Raw genomic sequence first — 6765 nt, 5'->3', positions numbered from 1 at the left:
GACCCTAGTGGCCGACACAAACACCGGGCCCATCTAGGAGTGGCACTGCAGTGTCACGCAGGATGTCCCTTCCAAAAAACCCTCCCCAAACAGCACATGACGCAAAGAAAAAAAGAGGCGCAATGAGGTAGCTGACTGTGTGAGAAAGATAAGCGACCCTAGTGGCCGACACAAACACCGGGCCCATCTAGGAGTGGCACTGCAGTGTCACGCAGGATGTCCCTTCCAAAAAACCCTCCCCAAACAGCACATGACGCAAAGAAAAAAAGAGGCGCAATGAGGTAGCTGACTGTGTGAGAAAGATAAGCGACCCTAGTGGCCGACACAAACACCGGGCCCATCTAGGAGTGGCACTGCAGTGTCACGCAGGATGTCCCTTCCAAAAAACCCTCCCCAAACAGCACATGACGCAAAGAAAAAAAGAGGCGCAATGAGGTAGCTGTGTGAGAAAGATAAGCGACCCTAGTGGCCGACACAAACACCGGGCCCATCTAGGAGTGGCACTGCAGTGTCACGCAGGATGTCCCTTCCAAAAAACCCTCCCCAAACAGCACATGACGCAAAGAAAAAAAGAGGCGCAATGAGGTAGCTGTGTGAGTAAGATTAGCGACCCTAGTGGCCGACACAAACACCGGGCCCATCTAGGAGTGGCACTGCAGTGTCACGCAGGATGGCCCTTCCAAAAAACCCTCCCCAAACAGCACATGACGCAAAGAAAAAAAGAGGCGCAATGAGGTAGCTGACTGTGTGAGTAAGATTAGCGACCCTAGTGGCCGACACAAACACCGGGCACATCTAGGAGTGGCACTGCAGTGTCACGCAGGATGTCCCTTCCAAAAAACCCTCCCCAAACAGCACATGACGCAAAGAAAAAAAGAGGCGCAATGAGGTAGCTGTGTGAGTAAGATTAGCGACCCTAGTGGCCGACACAAACACCGGGCCCATCTAGGAGTGGCACTGCAGTGTCACGCAGGATGTCCCTTCCAAAAAACCCTCCCCAATCAGCACATGATGCAAAGAAAAAGAAAAGAAAAAAGAGGTGCAAGATGGAATTATCCTTGGGCCCTCCCACCCACCCTTATGTTGTATAAACAAAACAGGACATGCACACTTTAACCAACCCATCATTTCAGTGACAGGGTCTGCCACACGACTGTGACTGATATGACGGGTTGGTTTGGACCCCCCCCAAAAAAGAAGCAATTAATCTCTCCTTGCACAAACTGGCTCTACAGAGGCAAGATGTCCACCTCATCTTCACCCTCCGATATATCACCGTGTACATCCCCCTCCTCACAGATTATCAATTCGTCCCCACTGGAATCCACCATCTCAGCTCCCTGTGTACTTTGTGGAGGCAATTGCTGCTGGTCAATGTCTCCGCGGAGGAATTGATTATAATTCATTTTAATGAACATCATCTTCTCCACATTTTCTGGATATAACCTCGTACGCCGATTGCTGACAAGGTGAGCGGCGGCACTAAACACTCTTTCGGAGTACACACTTGTGGGAGGGCAACTTAGGTAGAATAAAGCCAGTTTGTGCAAGGGCCTCCAAATTGCCTCTTTTTCCTGCCAGTATAAGTACGGACTGTGTGACGTGCCTACTTGGATGCGGTCACTCATATAATCCTCCACCATTCTATCAATGTTGAGAGAATCATATGCAGTGACAGTAGACGACATGTCCGTAATCGTTGTCAGGTCCTTCAGTCCGGACCAGATGTCAGCATCAGCAGTCGCTCCAGACTGCCCTGCATCACCGCCAGCGGGTGGGCTCGGAATTCTGAGCCTTTTCCTCGCACCCCCAGTTGCGGGAGAATGTGAAGGAGGAGATGTTGACAGGTCGCGTTCCGCTTGACTTGACAATTTTGTCACCAGCAGGTCTTTCAACCCCAGCAGACCTGTGTCTGCCGGAAAGAGAGATCCAAGGTAGGCTTTAAATCTAGGATCGAGCACGGTGGCCAAAATGTAGTGCTCTGATTTCAACAGATTGACCACCCGTGAATCCTTGTTAAGCGAATTAAGGGCTGCATCCACAAGTCCCACATGCCTAGCGGAATCGCTCCGTGTTAGCTCCTTCTTCAATGCCTCCAGCTTCTTCTGCAAAAGCCTGATGAGGGGAATGACCTGACTCAGGCTGGCAGTGTCTGAACTGACTTCACGTGTGGCAAGTTCAAAGGGCATCAGAACCTTGCACAACGTTGAAATCATTCTCCACTGCACTTGAGACAGGTGCATTCCATCTCCTATATCGTGCTCAATTGTATAGGCTTGAATGGCCTTTTGCTGCTCCTCCAACCTCTGAAGCATATAGAGGGTTGAATTCCACCTCGTTACCACTTCTTGCTTCAGATGATGGCAGGGCAGGTTCAGTAGTTTTTGGTGGTGCTCCAGTCTTCTGTACGTGGTGCCTGTACGCCGAAAGTGTCCCGCAATTTTTCTGGCCACCGACAGCATCTCTTGCACGCCCCTGTCGTTTTTTAAAAAATTCTGCACCACCAAATTCAAGGTATGTGCAAAACATGGGACGTGCTGGAATTTGCCCATATTTAATGCACACACAATATTGCTGGCGTTGTCCGATGCCACAAATCCACAGGAGAGTCCAATTGGGGTAAGCCATTCCGCGATGATCTTCCTCAGTTGCCGTAAGAGGTTTTCAGCTGTGTGCGTATTCTGGAAAGCGGTGATACAAAGCGTAGCCTGCCTAGGAAAGAGTTGGCGTTTGCGAGATGCTGCTACTGGTGCCGCCGCTGCTGTTCTTGCGGCGGGAGTCCATACATCTACCCAGTGGGCTGTCACAGTCATATAGTCCTGACCCTGCCCTGCTCCACTTGTCCACATGTCCGTGGTTAAGTGGACATTGGGTACAACTGCATTTTTTAGGACACTGGTGAGTCTTTTTCTGACGTCCGTGTACATTCTCGGTATCGCCTGCCTAGAGAAGTGGAACCTAGATGGTATTTGGTAACGGGGGCACACTGCCTCAATAAATTGTCTAGTTCCCTGTGAACTAACGGCGGATACCGGACGCACGTCTAACACCAACATAGTTGTCAAGGACTCAGTTATCCGCTTTGCAGTAGGATGACTGCTGTGATATTTCATCTTCCTCGCAAAGGACTGTTGAACAGTCAATTGCTTACTGGAAGTAGTACAAGTGGGCTTACGACTTCCCCTCTGGGATGACCATCGACTCCCAGCGGCAACAACAGCAGCGCCAGCAGCAGTAGGCGTTACACGCAAGGATGCATCGGAGGAATCCCAGGCAGGAGAGGACTCGTCAGACTTGCCAGTGACATGGCCTGCAGGACTATTGGCATTCCTGGGGAAGGAGGAATTTGACACTGAGGGAGTTGGTGGGGTGGTTTGCGTGAGCTTGGTTACAAGAGGAAGGGATTTACTGGTCAGTGGACTGCTTCCGCTGTCACCCAAAGTTTTTGAACTTGTCACTGACTTATTATGAATGCGCTGCAGGTGACGTATAAGGGAGGATGTTCCGAGGTGGTTAACGTCCTTACTCCTACTTATTACAGCTTGACAAAGGGAACACACGGCTTGACACCTGTTGTCCGCATTTCTGGTGAAATACCTCCACACCGAAGAGCTGATTTTTTTGGTATTTTCACCTGGCATGTCAACGGCCATATTCCTCCCACGGACAACAGGTGTCTCCCCGGGTGCCTGACTTAAACAAACCACCTCACCATCAGAATCCTCCTGGTCAATTTCCTCCCCAGCGCCAGCAACACCCATATCCTCCTCATCCTGGTGTACTTCAACACTGACATCTTCAATCTGACTATCAGGAACTGGACTGCGGGTGCTCCTTCCAGCACTTGCAGGGGGCATGCAAATAGTGGAAGGCGCATGCTCTTCACGTCCAGTGTTGGGAAGGTCAGGCATCGCAAACGACACAATTGGACTCTCCTTGTGGATTTGGGATTTCAAAGAACGCACAGTTCTTTGCGGTGCTTTTGCCAGCTTGAGTCTTTTCAGTTTTCTAGCGAGAGGCTGAGTGCTTCCATCCTCATGTGAAGCTGAACCACTAGCCATGAACATAGGCCAGGGCCTCAGCCGTTCCTTGCCACTCCGTGTGGTAAATGGCATATTGGCAAGTTTACGCTTCTCCTCCGACAATTTTATTTTAGGTTTTGGAGTCCTTTTTTTTCTGATATTTGGTGTTTTGGATTTGACATGCTCTGTACTATGACATTGGGCATCGGCCTTGGCAGACGACGTTGCTGGCATTTCATCGTCTCGGCCATGACTAGTGGCAGCAGCTTCAGCACGAGGTGGAAGTGGATCTTGATCTTTCCCTAATTTTGGAACCTCAACTTTTTTGTTCTCCATATTTTATAGGCAGAACTAAAAGGCACCTCAGGTAAACAATGGAGATGGATGGATTGGATACTAGTATACAATTATGGACGGACTGCCACGGTTAGGTGGTATAAAAAAACCACGGTTAGGTGGTATATATTATAATAATAATACAATTATGGATGGACGGACTGCCTGCCGACTGCCGACACAGAGGTAGCCACAGCCGTGAACTACCGCACTGTACACTGGTTGATAAAGAGATAGTAGTATACTCGTAACAACTAGTATGACACTATGACGACGGTATAAAGAATGAAAAAAAAACCACGGTTAGGTGGTATATATTATAATAATAATACAATTATGGATGGACGGACTGCCTGCCGACTGCCGACACAGAGGTAGCCACAGCCGTGAACTACCGCACTGTACACTGGTTGATAAAGAGATAGTAGTATACTCGTAACAACTAGTATGACACTATGACGACGGTATAAAGAATGAAAAAAAAACCACGGTTAGGTGGTATATATTATAATAATAATACAATTATGGATGGACGGACTGCCTGCCGACTGCCGACACAGAGGTAGCCACAGCCGTGAACTACCGCACTGTACACTGGTTGATAAAGAGATAGTAGTATACTCGTAACAACTAGTATGACACTATGACGACGGTATAAAGAATGAAAAAAAAACCACGGTTAGGTGGTATATATTATAATAATAATACAATTATGGATGGACGGACTGCCTGCCGACTGCCGACACAGAGGTAGCCACAGCCGTGAACTACCGCACTGTACACTGGTTGATAAAGAGATAGTAGTATACTCGTAACAACTAGTATGACACTATGACGACGGTATAAAGAATGAAAAAAAAACCACGGTTAGGTGGTATATATTATAATAATAATACAATTATGGATGGACGGACTGCCTGCCGACTGCCGACACAGAGGTAGCCACAGCCGTGAACTACCGCACTGTACACTGGTTGATAAAGAGATAGTAGTATACTCGTAACAACTAGTATGACACTATGACGACGGTATAAAGAAAGAAAAAAAAATACCACAGTTAGGTGGTATATATTATAATAATAATACAATTATGGATGGACGGACTGCCTGCCGACTGCCGACACAGAGGTAGCCACAGCCGTGAACTACCGCACTGTACACTGGTTGATAAAGAGATAGTAGTATACTCGTAACAACTAGTATGACACTATGACGACGGTATAAAGAATGAAAAAAAAACCACGGTTAGGTGGTATATATTATAATAATAATACAATTATGGATGGACGGACTGCCTGCCGACTGCCGACACAGAGGTAGCCACAGCCGTGAACTACCGCACTGTACACTGGTTGATAAAGAGATAGTAGTATACTCGTAACAACTAGTATGACACTATGACGACGGTATAAAGAATGAAAAAAAAACCACGGTTAGGTGGTATATATTATAATAATAATACAATTATGGATGGACGGACTGCCTGCCGACTGCCGACACAGAGGTAGCCACAGCCGTGAACTACCGCACTGTACACTGGTTGATAAAGAGATAGTAGTATACTCGTAACAACTAGTATGACACTATGACGACGGTATAAAGAATGAAAAAAAAACCACGGTTAGGTGGTATATATTATAATAATAATACAATTATGGATGGACGGACTGCCTGCCGACTGCCGACACAGAGGTAGCCACAGCCGTGAACTACCGCACTGTACACTGGTTGATAAAGAGATAGTAGTATACTCGTAACAACTAGTATGACACTATGACGGTATAAAGAATGAAAAAAAAACCACGGTTAGGTGGTATATATTATAATAATAATACAATTATGGATGGACGGACTGCCTGCCGACTGCCGACACAGAGGTAGCCACAGCCGTGAACTACCGCACTGTACACTGGTTGATAAAGAGATAGTAGTATACTCGTAACAACTAGTATGACACTATGACGACGGTATAAAGAAAGAAAAAAAAATACCACGGTTAGGTGGTATATATTGTAATACAATTATGGATGGACGGACTGCCTGCCGAGTTCCGACTGCCGACACAGAGGTAGCCACAGCCGTGAACTACCGCACTGTACTGTGTCTGCTGCTAATATAGACTGGTTGATAAAGAGATAGTATACAATACATACAACAATATACTACTATACTGGTGGTCAGGCACTGGTCACCACTAGTCACACTGGCAGTGGCACTCCTGCAGCAAAAGTGTGCACTGTTTAATTTTAAATTAATATAATATTATGTACTCCTGGGGGCTCCTGCTATAACAACCTGCAGTGCTCCCCAGTCTCCCCCACAATTATTATAAGCTTTGCCTTTTATACATTGATGTGCAGCACACTGGGCTGAGCTGAGTGCACACAGACTGAGTCACACTGTGTGA

Source organism: Pseudophryne corroboree, chromosome 1 (assembly GCF_028390025.1).
Source record: "Pseudophryne corroboree isolate aPseCor3 chromosome 1, aPseCor3.hap2, whole genome shotgun sequence".
NCBI classification, from domain to species: Eukaryota; Metazoa; Chordata; class Amphibia; order Anura; family Myobatrachidae; genus Pseudophryne; species Pseudophryne corroboree.
Note: the sequence above shows the minus strand (reverse complement) of the source record.